Below are 15,424 nucleotides of genomic sequence, written 5' to 3' on the forward strand. Positions count from 1 at the left end.
CTTGTGAATTAAAGAAGTGCAGGTGCTGTCCTTGTGAATTAAAGAAGTGCAGGTGTTGTCCCTTGTTAATGAAAGAAGTGCAGGTGCTGTCCTCCTTGAATGAAAGAAGTGCAGGTGCTGTCCTCTGTGAATTAAAGAAGTGCAGGTGCTGTCCCCTGTTAATGAAAGAAGTGCAGGTGCTGTCCTCTGTTATTGAAAGAAGTGCAGGTGCTGTCCCTTGTGAATTAAAGAAGTGCAGGTGCTGTCCCTTGTGAATGAAAGAAGTGCAGGTGCTGTCCTCTGTGAATGAAAGCAGTGCAGGTGCTGTCCCTTGTGAATGAAAGTAGTGCGGGTGCTGTCCCGTGTTAATGAAAGAAGTGCAGGTGCTGTCCTCTGTGAATTAAAGACGTAGAGGTGCAGTCCCTTAGAAATGAAAGAAGTGCAATTGCTGTCCCTTGTGAATGAAAGCAGTGCAGGTGCTGTCCCTTGTGAATTAAAGAAGTGCAGGTGCTGTCCCTTGTGAATGAAAGAAGTGCAGGTGCTGTCCCTTGTGAATGAAAGAAGTGCAGCTGCTGTCCCCTGTGAATGATATAAGTGTTGTCCCCTGTGAATGAAAGAGGTGCTGGTGCTGTCCCCTGTGAATTATATAAGTGCTGTCCCTTGTGAATGAAAGAAGTGCAGGTGCTGTCCCTTGTGAATTAAAGAAGTAGAGTTGCAGTCCCTTAGAAATGAAAGAAGTGCAATTGCTGTCCCTTGTGAATGTAAGCAGTGCAGATGCTGTCCCCTGTGAATGAAAGAAGTGCAGGTGCTGTCCGTTGTTAATGAAAGAAGTGCAGGTGCTGTCCGTTGTTAATGAAAGAAGTACAGGTGTCTCTCCTGTGAATGAAAGAAGCGGAGGTGATGTCCCTTGTGAATGAAAGAAGTGAAGGTGCTGTCCCTTGTGAATGTACGAAGTGCTGGTGTGTCCCTTGTGAATGAAAGAAGTGCTGATGCTGTCCCTTGTGATTTAAAGAAGTGCAGGTGCTGTCCCTTGTGAATGAAAGAAGTGCAGGTGCTGTCCCCTGTGAATGAAAGAAGTGCAGGTGCTGTCCCTTGTGGATAAAAGAAGTGCAGGTGCTGTCCCTTGTGAATGTACGAAGTGCTGGTGTGTCCCTTGTGAATGAAAGAAGTGCAGATGCTGTCCCTTGTGAATTAAAGAAGTGCAGGTGCTGTCCGTTGTGAATGAAAGAAGTGCAGGTGCTGTCCTCAGTGAATGAAAGAAGTGCAGGTGCTGTCCCTTGTGAATGAAAGAAGTGCAGGTGTTGTCGCTTGTAACAGAAAGAAGTGCAGGTGCTGTCCCTTGTTAATGAAAGAAGTGCAGGTGCCAAACCTTGTGAATGAAAGAAGTGCAGGTGCTGTCCCTTGTGAATGAAAGAAGTGCAGGTGCTGTCCCCTGTGAATGAAAGCAGTGCAGGTGCTGTCCTCTGTGAATGAAAGAGGTGCAGGTGCTGTCCCTTGTGAATGAAAGAAGTGCAGGTGCTGTCCCTTGTGAATGAAAGAAGTGCAGGTGCTGTCCCTTGTGAATGAAAGAAGTGCAGGTGCTGTCCTCTGTGATTGAAAGCAGTGCAGGTGCTGTCCCTTGTGAATGAAAGAAGTGCATGTGCTGTCCCTTGTGAATTAAAGAAGTGCAGGTGCTGTCCCTTGTGAATTAAAGAAGTGCAGGTGCTGTCCCTTGTGAATGAAAGAAGTGCAGGTGCTGTCCTCTGTGAATTAAAGAAGTGCAGGTGCTGTCCCTTGTTAATGAAAGAAGTGCAGGTGCTGTCCCTTGTTAATGAAAGAAGTGCAGGTGCTGTCCTCTGTGAATGAAAGAAGTGCAGGTGCTGTCCTCTGTGAATTAAAGAAGTGCAGGTGCTGTCCCTTGTTAGTGAAAGAAGTGCAGGTGCTGTCCTCTGTGAATTAAAGAAGTGCAGGTGCTGTCCCTTGTTAGTGAAAGAAGTGCATGTGCTGTCCTCTGTGAATGAAAGCAGTGCAGGTGCCGTCCCTTGTGAATTAAAGAAGTGCAGGTGCTGTCCTCTGTGAATTAAAGAAGTGCAGGTGCTGTCCCTTGTGAATGAAAGAAGTGCATGTGCTGTCCTCTGTGAATGAAAGCAGTGCAGGTGCCGTCCCTTGTGAATTAAAGAAGTGCAGGTGCTGTCCCTTGTGAATGAAAGAAGTGCAGGTGCTGTCCCTTGTGAATGAAAGAAGTGCAGGTGCTGTCCTCTGTGAAGGAAAGCAGTGCAGGTGCTGTCTCTTGTGAATGAAAGAAGTGCAGGTGCTGTCCTCTGTGAATGAAAGCAGTGCAGGTGCTGTCTCTTGTGAATGAAAGAAGTGCAGGTGCTGTCCTTGTGAATGATAGAAGTGAAGGTGCTGTCCCTTGTGAATGAAAGAAGTGCAGGTGCTGTCCTCTGTGAATGAAAGCAGTGCAGGTGTTGTCCCTTGTGAATTAAAGCAGTGCAGGTGCTGTCCCTTGTGAATGAAAGCAGTGCAGGTGCTGTCCCTTGTGAATGAAAGAAGTGCAGGTACTGTCCATTGTGAATTAAAGAAGTACTGGTGTGTCCCTTGTGAATGAAAGAAGTGCAGATGCTGTCCCTTCTGAATGAAAGAAGTGCAGGTGCTGTCCCTTGTGAATGAAAGAAGTGCAGGTGATGTCCCTTGTGAATTAAAGAAGTGCTGGTGTGTCCCTTGTGAATGAAAGAAGTGCAGATGCTGTCGCTTGTGAATTAAAGAAGTGCAGGTGCTGTCCCTTGTGAATGAAAGAAGTGCAGATCCTGTCCCTTGTAAATGAAAGAAGTGTAGGTGCTGTCCCTTGTGAAAGAAAGAAGTGCAGGTGCTGTCCCTTGTGAATGAAAGAAGTGCAGGCGTTGTCCCTTGTGAATGAAAGAAGTGCAGCTGCTGTCCCCTGTGAATGATATAAGTGCTGTCCCTTGTGAATGAAAGAATTGCAGGTGCTGTCCCTTGTGAATGAAAGAAGTGCAGGTGCTGTCCCTTGTGAATGAAAGCAGTGCATGTGCTGTCCCTTGAGAATGAAAGAAGTGCAGGTGCTGTCCCTTGTGAATTAAAGAAGTGCAGGTGCTGTCCTTGTGAATTAAAGAAGTGCAGGTGTTGTCCCTTGTTAATGAAAGAAGTGCAGGTGCTGTCCTCCTTGAATGAAAGAAGTGCAGGTGCTGTCCTCTGTGAATTAAAGAAGTGCAGGTGCTGTCCCCTGTTAATGAAAGAAGTGCAGGTGCTGTCCTCTGTTATTGAAAGAAGTGCAGGTGCTGTCCCTTGTGAATTAAAGAAGTGCAGGTGCTGTCCCTTGTGAATGAAAGAAGTGCAGGTGCTGTCCTCTGTGAATGAAAGCAGTGCAGGTGCTGTCCCTTGTGAATTAAAGTAGTGCGGGTGCTGTCCCTTGTTAATGAAAGAAGTGCAGGTGCTGTCCTCTGTGAATTAAAGACGTAGAGGTGCAGTCCCTTAGAAATGAAAGAAGTGCAATTGCTGTCCCTTGTGAATGAAAGCAGTGCAGGTGCTGTCCCTTGTGAATTAAAGAAGTGCAGGTGCTGTCCCTTGTGAATAAAAGAAGTGCAGGTGCTGTCCCTGTGAATGAAAGAAGTGCAGCTGCTGTCCCCTGTGAATGATATAAGTGTTGTCCCCTGTGAATGAAAGAGGTGCTGGTGCTGTCCCCTGTGAATGATATAAGTGCTGTCCCTTGTGAATGAAAGAAGTGCAGGTGCTGTCCCTTGTGAATGAAAGAAGTGCAGGTGCTGTCCCCTGTGAATGAAAGAAGTGCAGGTGCTGTCCGTTGTTAATGAAAGAAGTGCAGGTGCTGTCCGTTGTTAATGAAAGAAGTACAGGTGTCTCTCCTGTGAATGAAAGAAGCGGAGGTGATGTCCCTTGTGAATGAAAGAAGTGAAGGTGCTGTCCCTTGTGAATGTACGAAGTGCTGGTGTGTCCCTTGTGAATGAAAGAAGTGCAGATGCTGTCCCTTGTGATTTAAAGAAGTGCAGGTGCTGTCCCTTGTGAATGAAAGAAGTGCAGGTGCTGTCCCCTGTGAATGAAAGAAGTGCAGGTGCTGTCCCTTGTGAATAAAAGAAGTGCAGGTGCTGTCCCTTGTGAATGTACGAAGTGCTGGTGTGTCCCTTGTGAATGAAAGAAGTGCAGATGCTGTCCCTTGTGAATTAAAGAAGTGCAGGTGCTGTCCGTTGTGAATGAAAGAAGTGCAGGGGCTGTCCTCAGTGAATGAAAGAAGTGCAGGTGCTGTCCCTTGTGAATGAAAGAAGTGCAGGTGTTGTCCCCTGTGAATGAAAGCAGTGCAGGTTCTCTCCCTTGTGAATGAAAGCAGTGCAGGTGCTGTCCCTTGTGAATTAAAGAAGTGCAGTTGCTGTCCCTTGTGAATGAAAGAATTGAAGGTGCTGTCCCTTGTGAATGTATGAAGTGCTGGTGTGTCCCTTGTGAATTAAAGAAGTGCAGGTGCTGTCCCCTGTGAATGAAAGAAGTGAAGGTGCCGTCCCCTGTGAATGAAAGAAGTGCAGGTGCTGTCCCTTGTGAATGAATGAAAGAAGTGCAGTTGCTGTCCCTTGTGAATGAAAGAAGTGCAGGTGCTGTCGCTTGTAAATGAAAGAAGTGCAGGTGCTGTCCCTTGTGAATGAAAGAAGTGCAGGTGCCGTCCCCTGTGAATAAAAGAAGTGCAGGTTCTGTTCCTTTTGAATGAATGAAAGAACTGCAGGTGTTGTCGCTTGTAACTGAAAGAAGTGCAGGTGCTGTCCCTTGTTAATGAAAGAAGTGCAGGTGCCAAACCTTGTGAATGAAAGAAGTGCAGGTGCTGTCCCTTGTGAATGAAAGAAGTGCAGGTGCTGTCCCCTGTGAATGACAGCAGTGCAGGTGCTGTCCTCTGTGAATGAAAGAGGTGCAGGTGCTGTCCCTTGTGAATGAAAGAAGTGCAGGTGCTGTCCCTTGTGAATGAAAGAAGTGCAGGTGCTGTCCCTTGTGAATGAAAGAAGTGCAGGTGCTGTCCTCTGTGATTGAAAGCAGTGCAGGTGCTGTCCCTTGTGAATGAAAGAAGTGCATGTGCTGTCCCTTGTGAATTAAAGAAGTGCAGGTGCTGTCCCTTGTGAATTAAAGAAGTGCAGGTGCTGTCCCTTGTTAATGAAAGAAGTGCAGGTGCTGTCCTCTGTGAATGAAAGAAGTGCAGGTGCTGTCCTCTGTGAATTAAAGAAGTGCAGGTCCTGTCCCTTGTTAATGAAAGAAGTGCAGGTGCTGTCCCTTGTTAATGAAAGAAGTGCAGGTGCTGTCCTCTGTGAATGAAAGAAGTGCAGGTGCTGTCCTCTGTGAATTAAAGTTGTGCAGGTGCTGTCCCTTGTTAGTGAAAGAAGTGCAGGTGCTGTCCTCTGTGAATTAAAGAAGTGCAGGTGCTGTCCCTTGTGAATAAAAGAAGTGCATGTGCTGTCCTCTGTGAATGAAAGCAGTGCAGGTGCTGTCCCTTGTGAATTAAAGAAGTGCAGGTGCTGTCGCTTGTGAATGAAAGAAGTGCAGGTGCTGTCCTCTGTGAATGAAAGCAGTGCAGGTGCTGTCTCTTGTGAATGAAAGAAGTGAAGGTGCTGTCCCTTGTGAATGAAAGAAGTGCAGATGCTGTCCCTTCTGAATGAAAGAAGTGCAGGTGCTGTCCCTTGTGAATGAAAGAAGTGCAGGTGCTGTCCTCTGTGATTGAAAGCAGTGCAGGTGCTGTCCCTTGTGAATGAAAGAAGTGCAGGTGCTGTCCTCTGTGAATGAAAGCAGTGCAGGTGCTGTCCCTTGTGAATGAAAGAAGTGCAGGTGCTGTCCCCTGTGAATGAAAGCAGTGCAGGTGCTGTCCTCTGTGAATGAAAGAGGTGCAGGTGCTGTCCCTTGTGAATGAAAGAATTGCAGGTGCTGTCCCTTGTGAATGAAAGAAGTGCAGGTGCTGTCCCTTGTGAATGAAAGAAGTGCAGGTGCTGTCCTCTGTGATTGAAAGCAGTGCAGGTGCTGTCCCTTGTGAATGAAAGAAGTGCATGTGCTGTCCCTTGTGAATTAAAGAAGTGCAGGTGCTGTCCCTTGTGAATTAAAGAAGTGCAGGTGCTGTCCCTTGTTAATGAAAGAAGTGCAGGTGCTGTCCTCTGTGAATGAAAGAAGTGCAGGTGCTGTCCTCTGTGAATTAAAGAAGTGCAGGTGCTGTCCCTTGTTAATGAAAGAAGTGCAGGTGCTGTCCCTTGTTAATGAAAGAAGTGCAGGTGCTGTCCTCTGTGAATTAAAGTAGTGCAGGTGCTGTCCCTTGTTAGTGAAAGAAGTGCAGGTGCTGTCCTCTGTGAATTAAAGAAGTGCAGGTGCTGTCCCCTGTGAATGAAAGACGTGCAGGTGCTGTCCCCTGTGAAGGAAAGAAGTGCAGGTGCTGTCCCTTGTGAATTAAAGAAGTGCAGGTGCTGTCCCTTGTGAATGAAAGAAGTGCAGGTGCTGTCCTCTGTGAATGAAAGCAGTGCAGGTGCTGTCCCTTGTGAATTAAAGTAGTGCGGGTGCTGTCCCTTGTTAATGAAAGAAGTGCAGGTGCTGTCCTCTGTGAATTAAAGATGTAGAGGTGCAGTCCCTTAGAAATGAAAGAAGTGCAGGTACTGTCCCTTGTTATTGAAAGAAGTGCAGGTGCTGTCCCTTGTGAATTAAAGTAGTGCGGGTGCTGTCCCTTGTTAATGAAAGAAGTGCAGGTGCTGTCCCTTGTGAATTAAAGACGTAGAGGTGCAGTCCCTTAGAAATGAAAGAAGTGCAATTGCTGTCCCTTGTGAATGAAAGCAGTGCAGGTGCTGTCCCTTGTGAATTAAAGAAGTGCAGGTGATGTCCCTTGTGAATTAAAGAAGTGCAGGTGCTGTCCCTTGTGAATGAAAGAAGTGCAGCTGCTGTCCCCTGTGAATGATATAAGTGTTGTCCCCTGTGAATGAAAGAGGTGCTGGTGCTGTCCCCTGTGAATTATATAAGTGCTGTCCCTTGTGAATGAAAGAAGTGCAGGTGCTGTCCCTTGTGAATTAAAGAAGTAGAGGTGCAGTCCCTTAGAAATGAAAGAAGTGCAATTGCTGTCCCTTGTGAATGTAAGCAGTGCAGATGCTGTCCCCTGTGAATGAAAGAAGTGCAGGTGCTGTCCGTTGTTAATGAAAGAAGTGCAGGTGCTGTCCGTTGTTAATGAAAGAAGTACAGGTGTCTCTCCTGTGAATGAAAGAAGCGGAGGTGATGTCCCTTGTGAATGAAAGAAGTGAAGGTGCTGTCCCTTGTGAATGTACGAAGTTCTGGTGTGTCCCTTGTGAATGAAAGAAGCGCAGATGCTGTCCCTTGTGATTTAAAGAAGTGCAGGTGCTGTCCCTTGTGAATGAAAGAAGTGCAGGTGCTGTCCCCTGTGAATGAAAGAAGTGCAGGTGCTGTCCCTTGTGAATAAAAGAAGTGCAGGTGCTGTCCCTTGTGAATGTACGAAGTGCTGGTGTGTCCCTTGTGAATGAAAGAAGTGCAGATGCTGTCCCTTGTGAATTAAAGAATTGCAGGTGCTGTCCGTTGTGAATGAAAGAAGTGCAGGTGCTGTCCTCAGTGAATGAAAGAAGTGCAGGTGCTGTCCCTTGTGAATGAAAGAAGTGCAGGTGTTGTCGCTTGTAACAGAAAGAAGTGCAGGTGCTGTCCCTTGTTAATGAAAGAAGTGCAGGTGCCAAACCTTGTGAATGAAAGAAGTGCAGGTGCTGTCCCTTGTGAATGAAAGAAGTGCAGGTGCTGTCCCCTGTGAATGAAAGCAGTGCAGGTGCTGTCCTCTGTGAATGAAAGAGGTGCAGGTGCTGTCCCTTGTGAATGAAAGAAGTGCAGGTGCTGTCCCTTGTGAATGAAAAAAGTGCAGGTGCTGTCCTCTGTGATTGAAAGCAGTGCAGGTGCTGTCCCTTGTGAATGAAAGAAGTGCATGTGCTGTCCCTTGTGAATTAAAGAAGTGCAGGTGCTGTCCCTTGTGAATTAAAGAAGTGCAGGTGCTGTCCCTTGTTAATGAAAGAAGTGCAGGTGCTGTCCTCTGTGAATGAAAGAAGTGCAGGTGCTGTCCTCTGTGAATTAAAGAAGTGCAGGTGCTGTCCCTTGTTAATGAAAGAAGTGCAGGTGCTGTCCCTTGTTAATGAAAGAAGTGCAGGTGCTGTCCTCTGTGAATTAAAGTAGTGCAGGTGCTGTCCCTTGTTAGTGAAAGAAGTGCAGGTGCTGTCCTCTGTGAATTAAAGAAGTGCAGGTGCTGTCCCTTGTGAATGAAAGAAGTGCAGGTGCTGTCCCTTGTGAACGAAAGAAGTGAAGGTGCTGTCCCTTGTGAATGAAAGAAGTGCAGGTGCTGTCCTCTGTGAATTAAAGTAGTGCAGGTGCTGTCCCTTGTTAGTGAAAGAAGTGCAGGTGCTGTCCTCTGTGAATTAAAGAAGTGCAGGTGCTGTCCCTTGTGAATGAAAGAAGTGCAGGTGCTGTCCCTTGTGAACGAAAGAATTGAAGGTGCTGTCCCTTGTGAATGAAAGAAGTGCAGGTGCTGTCCTCTGTGAATGAAAGCAGTGCAGGTGTTGTCCCTTGTGAATTAAAGCAGTGCAGGTGCTGTCCCTTGTGAATGAAAGCAGTGCAGGTGCTGTCCCTTGTGAATGAAAGAAGTGCAGGTACTGTCCATTGTGAATTAAGGAAGTACTGGTGTGTCCCTTGTGAATGAAAGAAGTGCAGATGCTGTCCCTTCTGAATGAAAGAAGTGCAGGTGCTGTCCCTTGTGAATGAAAGAAGTGCAGGTGCTGTCCCTTGTGAATTAAAGAAGTGCTGGTGTGTCCCTTGTGAATGAAAGAAGTGCAGATGCTGTCCCTTGTGAATTAAAGAAGTGCAGGTGCTGTCCCTTGTGAATGAAAGAAGTGCAGATGCTGTCCCTTGTAAATGAAAGAAGTGCAGGTGCTGTCCCTTGTGAAAGAAAGAAGTGCAGGTGCTGTCCCTTGTGAATGAAAGAAGTGCAGGTGTTGTCCCTTGTGAATGAAAGAAGTGCAGCTGCTGTCCCCTGTGAATGATATAAGTGTTGTCCCCTGTGACTGAAAGAGGTGCAGGTACTGTCCCCTGTGAATGATATAAGTGCTGTCCCTTGTGAATGAAAGAATTGCAGGTGCTGTCCCTTGTGAATGAAAGAAGTGCAGGTGCTGTCCCTTGTGAATGAAAGCAGTGCATGTGCTGTCCCTTGAGAATGAAAGAAGTGCAGGTGCTGTCCCTTGTGAATTAAAGAAGTGCAGGTGCTGTCCTTGTGAATTAAAGAAGTGCAGGTGTTGTCCCTTGTTAATGAAAGAAGTGCAGGTGCTGTCCTCATTGAATGAAAGAAGTGCAGGTGCTGTCCTCTGTGAATTAAAGAAGTGCAGGTGCTGTCCCCTGTTGATGAAAGAAGTGCAGGTGCTGTCCTCTGTTATTGAAAGAAGTGCAGGTGCTGTCCCTTGTGAATTAAAGAAGTGCAGGTGCTGTCCCTTGTGAATGAAAGAAGTGCAGGTGCTGTCCTCTGTGAATGAAAGCAGTGCAGGTGCTGTCCCTTGTGAATTAAAGTAGTGCGGGTGCTGTCCCTTGTTAATGAAAGAAGTGCAGGTGCTGTCCTCTGTGAATTAAAGACGTAGAGGTGCAGTCCCTTAAAAATGAAAGAAGTGCAATTGCTGTCCCTTGTGAATGAAAGCAGTGCAGGTGCTGTCCCTTGTGAATTAAAGAAGTGCAGGTGCTGTCCCTTGTGAATAAAAGAAGTGCAGGTGCTGTCCCTGTGAATGAAAGCAGTGCAGGTGCTGTCCCTTGTGAATTAAAGTAGTGCGGGTGCTGTCCCTTGTTAATGAAAGAAGTGCAGGTGCTGTCCTCTGTGAATTAAAGACGTAGAGGTGCAGTCCCTTAGAAATGAAAGAAGTGCAATTGCTGTCCCTTGTGAATGAAAGCAGTGCAGGTGCTGTCCCTTGTGAATTAAAGAAGTGCAGGTGCTGTCCCTTGTGAATAAAAGAAGTGCAGCTGCTGTCCCCTGTGAATGATATAAGTGTTGTCCCCTGTGAATGAAAGAGGTGCTGGTGCTGTCCCCTGTGAATGATATAAGTGCTGTCCCTTGTGAATGAAAGAAGTGCAGGTGCTGTCCCTTGTGAATGAAAGAAGTGCAGGTGCTGTCCCCTGTGAATGAAAGAAGTGCAGGTGCTGTCCGTTGTTAATGAAAGAAGTTCAGGTGCTGTCCGTTGTTAATGAAAGAAGTACAGGTGTCTCTCCTGTGAATGAAAGAAGCGGAGGTGATGTCCCTTGTGAATGAAAGAAGTGAAGGTGCTGTCCCTTGTGAATGTACGAAGTGCTGGTGTGTCCCTTGTGAATGAAAGAAGTGCAGATGCTGTCCCTTGTGATTTAAAGAAGTGCAGGTGCTGTCCCTTGTGAATGAAAGAAGTGCAGGTGCTGTCCCCTGTGAATGAAAGAAGTGCAGGTGCTGTCCCTTGTGAATAAAAGAAGTGCAGGTGCTGTCCCTTGTGAATGTACGAAGTGCTGGTGTGTCCCTTGTGAATGAAAGAAGTGCAGATGCTGTCCCTTGTGAATTAAAGAAGTGCAGGTGCTGTCCGTTGTGAATGAAAGAAGTGCAGGTGCTGTCTCCAGTGAATGAAAGAAGTGCAGGTGCTGTCCCTTGTGAATGAAAGAAGTGCAGGTGTTGTCCCCTGTGAATGAAAGCAGTGCAGGTTCTCTCCCTTGTGAATGAAAGCAGTGCAGGTGCTGTCCCTTGTGAATTAAAGAAGTGCAGTTGCTGTCCCTTGTGAATGAAAGAATTGAAGGTGCTGTCCCTTGTGAATGTATGAAGTGCTGGTGTGTCCCTTGTGAATTAAAGAAGTGCAGGTGCTGTCCCCTGTGAATGAAAGAAGTGAAGGTGCCGTCCCCTGTGTGTGGTAAATAAATAAATAATACCTCTCTTTTTGAATGCATAAATGATTAACAGATAGCTCAATAAATAAGAGTCAAGATTCGAGGTAGTAGGAGTTTTGCAGGTTTAATACAGCATAAGGACAGGAACAGGACAACCTGCACAGGAATAGAATGGCAGGGCCTGACAGCCCGACAGCGCTGCCGGGGCTGGATCTGAGATGAGCGCGCTAAGGAAGGGACTGGATAACTTTTTAATAACAGTACATGAGCATATATACATAACGCAAACACATAGCATTGCATTGCAATAGGCGTAGCAGTGGGTGGAGCAATAGGCGTGACGCGTAGCAGTCGCGAAAGATAAGGTGAAAGTAGATGTAACAGGGCGTATACATAGACATGTGATGCAAACGTAACAGAATATGTCATGAGTGGGGCGGGAACATGGAGGGGGCTACCTAAGGAGCCGGGACCTCTAACCTGATGGTGCGCGCAAACTGGCAATGACGTGTTACTAGGAGAAGCTGGGGGCTATGAACTCTGTGCTAGGAGCAGAGACTGAAGTCTGGAGAGTCAGGGCGACATGTACCTAAACCCTATCTAGTATCTGATGTTTAGGGAACATGTTGATAGAAACTAGAAGTCAGGAGGGGAGAGGCTAACAGACTCTAAGACTGGAGCATGCATTATTCTACATGTAGTGCGTGATGAAGAATATTAAATGACCATTAATACAGTATTTCTCTTACATGGAGCCGTTAAGGCTAGACAATGACGGAAACTATTGATGCAGTTCAGTAGCTTAGGAATGCAGAGAAGGAGGACTGAACTGATAACTGGAACTATAACATACTCTTGGCAGACTCAGAGGCAGAGCCAGGCTGAACCGGGCACTGCGAGGCAAGAAGTAAGTGAAGGGTCGAGGATACAGGTGGGGGCTGTATCGCTCCTCAGCGAGAGCTCAGGAGGCAGGAGCTGAATCTGGTGTCCGGGCCCTTTTGAGGCCTGGAAACGGAGACTTTATAATGAAATAACGTGCACACTGAGAAACGTGGCAACGTAGCTTTACATAGGCCTGATATTCGTAGTATTCACGAGGACTGGAAACTGGCATACTAGAGGTGGACACAACTATAATTGCGTCTTTAATCGAACATGGGGAATACATATGCATATTAATCATGCACACATAACATATGATGGAGGAGGCGTAGGGACACAGAACATGGCAAAATTTACTTTTCCACATTCCCTCCTTGTCACTACGTTTCCATCAGGAAACATCAATATTCATGATACCATCTATCATTTCATACAGTATCATTTGCTCGTCTCGAATTGTCTTGGAACGGGATCTAGAACGGGGCTTGGGACTAGGAATACAAGAGGTAGCACAAATGCCGCAAATCGCAGGGCCACATTGTATACAGAGGCAGCAACTGAATATGATCGCTACTGCAATACCTAGAAAGGACAAGACTTTCCATCCCCATGCGGAAATTATATTCCAGAACCAACCGGACCATGTCCAGGTGCCTGGATCTTGGTGTAACAGATGGGCACTTTTATGGAGTCTGGTTATAGCTGAATAAACAGACGGCGCGTTATTAGGAATGAAAATGCAGCAACTAGATCCGATGACTCTACAGGCCCCGCCCCTATCGGCCAGTATGACGTCAAGGACGAGACGATTTTGCAAAACTACAAATCTCATAGCAGATTGCTCTTCGGTTAAGTTACCTAGAGCAGAGGCAGTCTCATTTACTACAGCTTCAAGGGTTCTTGTTAACCTACGGATTAGCTTACTATTCTGGATAGGTCCTATAAAGAAGAAGAAACCTCTATTGAAATCTGTATACTGTTCTAGAGCAGTTTCAGTATAATCGACAATTGGGGACTCGATCTCCCTTCTATGTCTAATGTGTACTAGATGTGTGTTTCTATGGTAATCAGATGGGGCTAGGAAAACGGGTGGCAGTAGGAAGGCAATGTAACAGGTTCCCTCCCAATCGAGGGGCAGACGGACATATGCAGTTTGACCACAAATAAAATATGAATGACGTGAAGCTTTAAAAATAGATTTCCTACTGTCACTATACTTGATAATAGTGGTACAATCACTATGTCCTACATGTACGGAACCATTATTTCGGACACATAATTCGCCTTTGACTGGTAGTACTGAAATAGCAGGTAAGTCTGGAGTAGTATCAGACTGAACATTCAGGACCATGAAATTCGAAGAATAGTTACCTAAATTATACACTTCATTTTCTAGATCTAACCCGGTTCTGTGGGGGAGACCTTGCTTGTCTGGAAAACATGTACTGTTAAGAAAAGACATATCTGTTGAGGATGACGTTAACGTGGACCATGCTCCACACGAACCATTATGTGAAAAAGGATAAGGAAAGAGTGGCAGAACTCCCTTCGGTGTCTGGAAAGGGGGGAGTCGACCACACACCCAACAATTAGTGGCATTGCTGGTCTGGTGTGAGTAATGTAACATGCGAATAAAAGAGTTATTACGCATAGCGAGGCGGTAAGAGAGTTCATGAGGAGGCAGATCACTAAACGTGTGCTCTACTGTAACATTAGAAGACTTATTTACATGAGGAACTGGAAGATACAGGTAAAATGCATAACTGGTGCAGGAAATCATAATGCTGAGAAACAATATAAAACTGAGGAAAACGATACATCGGATTGAGTTTTGACTGACTCTCTCACTATGGGGGTCTATTTTATACATGTCAGAAACAGTCTAACCGTTTCACCTAGGGGAGGACTTAGACAATAAAACTGACTGACTTATTTTACTAGACCGGAGTTTCAACTTATACTCCTGTTGCGGAGTTTTTTCTAACAGGGGGGGTTCAGTATCATTGTTCTTTGCGGGACAGTCCTTAAGAATAGTACTTTGGCAATCCTTCAAATCCTGGGAAATGTTCTTTGAGACCGGTTTCAGTCCATAAAACTTCTTTATATGCGAAAGATGCACCCAGCCTTTGCGTCCCTCCAACTTCACGGCTGTACGGGTGGCGAGGAGGACCTGTCGGGGCTCCTTCCAGCGAGGCTCCAGCGGACTTGATCGATCGAAATTTCTCACTAAGACCATGAATCCGGGAACGATTTCATGCGGTGCCACCTCGGTATTGTCTGGAAATGCGGCGGCAACCTGTGAACGACAAGAGTTGAGGGCAGACATCAAGGAAGCTAGGTAATCTGTCAGCATATTACTTGAAACATCGGTAATACTTCGGGGTCTAGGTGTACCCCACATGTTAGGGGGGCGGCCGAATACGACCTCATACGGGGACAGACCTGATCTGGAATGTGCGACCATACGCATGTAAAACAAAGCAACTGGCAGAGCTACTAGCCAGTCTACACCTTTCTCTTGACAAACTTTTGCAATTCGAATTTTCAGGGTCTGATTGTGTCTCTCTACGAGACCGGCTGCTTCAGGATGGCGTACACAATGGAACTTCCATTGGTACCCTAACAAAAGGGAAACATGCTTCATGAGTTCAGATGAGAATGGCTGGCCGTTGTCAGAATATACGACTCTAGGGAGTCCATAACGGGGGAAGAACTCACGAACCAACTGCTTGGCAGTGGTCGCGGCTGTGTAATCTGGGACTGGATATGCTTCTGTCCACCTGGACAAAGCGCATACAACTACAAGGACATACTTGAAACCTCGACATCGCTCCATCTGAATATAATCCATCTGGAGGACTTCAAAAGGGTGGTCAGGAGGTTGGAATCCACCTTGTTCCACCGGGACACTTTTACCTGGATTAAACTGGCAACATATCATACAGGTACGGACTTTCTGCTTGGCTGCAGCTCGTAAATGCTTGTTGAACCAAATGTTCTGGATACTGTCTAACATAGCTTTTTCCCCTAAATGTGCTGGACTATGTGCGGTATTAATAATGACTTGAACCATAGAGTCGGGGAGAAACCATGTGGCTCTACCCTTCGTTAACCATCCCTGATCTGTCTGGACCCCTCCTTGTTCGGACCATTTCTTGATTTCTTCGGGAGTAGCATGTAACTGTATGTCTATGACATCTTGTGTAGGGTCCTTAACTGTCATACATGTAGTCGGATCTGGAGTATGTGTCGGTGTCGGGTTAACTGGAATGTCTGGGGTCTGTGCTGTAAGCTTGGCTGTGCGATCTGCTAGATCGTTACCTTGAGAAATAGTGTCAGTAACTTTCGTATGTGCTTTGCACTTCATGATAGCGATAGCTGTCGGTAGATGTATTGCGTCTAACAGAGCTTGAATAAGGAGACCATGCTGAATCTTGGTTCCATGAGAAGTCATGAAACCTCTCTCCTGCCAGAGCACTCCGAAGTCGTGTACAACTCCAAATGCGTAGCGTGAATCTGTGTAAACATTAACTTTCAGGTTCCTGGCGTGTATGCAGGCTTGTGTCAGAGCAACTAGCTCTGCTGCTTGAGCAGACAGGGTATCAATACGGTGTGTCTCTATAACTTCAGTGTCAGTAGTCACTGCATACGCGGCTACTAGATCTCCTGTACTTGTTCTCATGCATGAACCATC

Source organism: Lissotriton helveticus, assembly GCF_964261635.1.
Source record: "Lissotriton helveticus chromosome 1_1 unlocalized genomic scaffold, aLisHel1.1 SUPER_1_unloc_11, whole genome shotgun sequence".
Classification (NCBI taxonomy): Eukaryota; Metazoa; Chordata; class Amphibia; order Caudata; family Salamandridae; genus Lissotriton; species Lissotriton helveticus.